The sequence below is a fragment of the Hylobates moloch genome, unplaced genomic scaffold, assembly GCF_009828535.3.
Source record: "Hylobates moloch isolate HMO894 unplaced genomic scaffold, HMol_V3 SCAFFOLD_22, whole genome shotgun sequence".
Taxonomy (NCBI): Eukaryota; Metazoa; Chordata; class Mammalia; order Primates; family Hylobatidae; genus Hylobates; species Hylobates moloch.
In genome coordinates, this window is record NW_026652297.1 from 19,734,016 (window position 1) to 19,737,292 (window position 3,277).

Here is a 3,277-nt window from a genome sequence, read left to right on the forward strand (position 1 = left end):
TGGCATCAACTAGGGCCTTTAAGTCTTCTGCAACCAGGCTAAAGAGGAAAGAAAGTGGAAATCATTCACCTCTTAACTATTGTGTACTAGAAATGGAACACACAATTTCCACCTGAACTTCATAGTGAAAGCTAGTAAAATGCCTCCACTTAGATGCAAACAGTGGCATGGGACTGAAAAATATGGTTCCTATAGTTCAGGCACTTCCCAGAAACATCCATTTTTCTGTGGAAGGGGAGAGTTAGCCGTCACTGCCAAAATGCAGCTGCAAGGACACTGGCTAGAGGATGGTCCAGTGTTTGTTGGCTCTTTCTTAGTTTGACTTCAACAGTAGCAAGTAAATTTTATCTTTTATTTGCTTTGAAAAGAGCTAGGTGAGATTTCTTTAAATCTCCATGGACAGTCAGGATTGCTGTTTAACAATAGAAGAAAGGAAAGAAGGAAGAAAGAACGAGAAGGAAAGGGAGAAAAAAGAAAAGGAAGAATTGGAAAGAAAAAGAAAAGAAAACCATAGCAGTGAGTATAGAAGGCATTGAAAAAATCCACAAGTTATTTCACAAAATGTAATGTTGGGGAAAAATACAGGTGGGGAAAAGCAGAAATAATCTAAATTGAGATATTTACCATATTTTCATGCCATCATTTCTCTATTGGAGAGATATCTAAAGCACTTACATATGTGGTATTCAGAGTCTGAAATATAAGCTTACTCTTTAAAAAAAATTATCTGGTAGTTAACTGAGTGCTTCCACTGATTTTATGTATATAGTTTAATGTTCCCAGTCCTGGGACTCCTGACCTTGGCCCTAATGATCACAAACCTCACAAAGTCCACATTTATTGATTCAAAAAATACCGATTGAATGTCTATCATCTGTTAGGTATGGTTCTAGGTGTTGAAGATACCCTGGTGAGTAAGAATCACACAGTCACTGTTGTCATGGAGTTTACAGTCTAGTGGTAAAACAGACAATAAGCAAATAGTTATACCTCAAACTCAAAAGATTTCAATAATAATAAGCACTGTGAAGGAAAAGTAGCAGGTCCGTGAAAGTATATAATGGGGGGCAGTCAGCGAAGAATTGCATGAGGTGATGGCACCTAATCTGGGACTCGAAGGATAAAAAGATTTTGGCTAAAGAATAGGTGAAAGAGTGTTCTGAGCAGAGGAAAGAGTAAATGTGAAGGACTAGCAGCAGGAAAAGGTTTGACAAATTAGAACAGGATAGGAACAAAGAGAAAGCCAGTGTGGGAGACTGAGAGGGACAGTGAGTGATGTCAATTGCAGTGCAGCAGGTGGGCAGGGGTCAGATCATGCAAGGTTTTGTAGGCCAATCTATGGATTTTTAATGTTAGCCTAAAAATGAGGAGGAGCTTCTAGAAGAATGTAAGCATAGATGTCGTATGATTATAATTTCATTTAAAAAAGACTACTCTAGGACTAGCCATGTCAGACATTAAAACATTATACAAAGTACTGGTAGATGAATTAAATAGTACCTCAATGGACAGAAAAGAAAGTCCAGCAGAAGACCCAGATATATATAGGAAATCTGTTATATGGTAAATTTGACATTTCAACTAAGTGGGAGGAAAGGTATTACTCAACATTTTTAGATAACTGAGTAACTCTCTAGAAAAAAATAAAGTTGTAGCTATACTTCAGAAATTTAAGAGCACAAAATGAAACCATAAAAGACCCAGAAAAAATTTTGGGAGAAGTATACAAAATAATATCAGGAGTAGGGAGTGCCTTTTCTGTGTGGGTTTCAAAATGTAGACATCATGACAATGATGGTTGCTTGGCCTAGGCCCTGAGGAGATGGCAGTGAATGGGTTCAAGGCATATTTTGGGGATAGAATCAGCAAGAGCAGGTGATCACTGAATGGGAGGAATGAGTGTGGTGAGGAAGGAGGGGGAGAGTAGGAATACGTTAAGGATGACCTAATGAGTTCCAAATTTATAGTCTTGAGGAATTCAGTGGGTAGTAGTGCTGCATATTGAGATGGAGAAGAAGGGAGGAGGGAATGTTGAAGGGATAACAACGATTTCAGCTTTGGATTAAAACATTTTGTGTTTCAAAGAATACTATCAAAAAGGTGAAAAGACAACAAAGAGAGAAAATATTTGCAAATAATATCTCCGATAAGGGATTTGTATCTAGAATATATTAAGAATGCTTACAACTCAATAATAAAAAGACAAACCAATTAAAAAATAGTCAAATCATTTAAATAAACATTTCTTCAAAGAAGATCTATGAAGAGAAAACAAGCACAATAAGAAAGATGCTTAACAGAATTGGTTATTAGGGAAATACAAATCAAAACAACAATGAGATACCACTTAACAGCCACCAGAATAATAAAAAAAGGAGATAATAACAGTATCAGCAAGAATGTGGAGAAATTAGAGCCCTCATACATTGCTAATGGGAATGTAAAATGGTGCCTGCACTTTGGAAAACAGTTTGGCAGTTTCTCAAATGTTAAACATAGAGCTACCATATGAGCCCACAATTTCATTCCTCAGTATCTATCCAACAGAAATGAAAACATATGGCAACACAAAGACTTATACACTAATGCTATGAACATAGGAGCATTATTCATAATAACCTAAAAGTAAAACAACTCAAATGTCTATCAACTGACAAAAGGATAAACAAAATGTGATATATCCATACAAAAAATTATTTGCAATAACAAAGAAATGAAGTACTAATACAAGCTACAACAGGGATAATCCTCAAAAACATTACCCAAAGTGAAAGAAGTCAGTCACAAAGACCACATATTATATATAAAATGTCCAGAAGAGGCAAGTGTATAGAAACAGAAGGTAGATTAGTGATTGCCTAGGGCTGGAAGGGGGAGGAGAAATGGGGGAGAACAGGGAGTGACTCCGAATGGTTTCAGGGTTTCCTTTTGGGGTAATGAAAATGTTTAAAATCAGGCAGGCTGGGCGCGGTGGCTCATACCTGTAATCCCAGCACTTTGGGAGGTCGAGACGGGCGGATCACTTGAGGTCAGGAGATCCAGACCATCCTGGCCAACATGTTGAAACCCCATCTCTACTAACAATACAAAAACTAGCGGCCGGGCGCGGTGGCTCACGCCTGTAATCCCAGCACTTTGGGAGGCCGAGGCGGGTGGATCACGAGGTCAGGAGATCCAGACCACAGTGAAACCCCGTATCTACTAAAAAAAAAATACAAAAAATTCGCCCGGCGCGGTGGCGGTTGCCTGTAGTCCCAGCTACTCGGGAGGCTGAGGC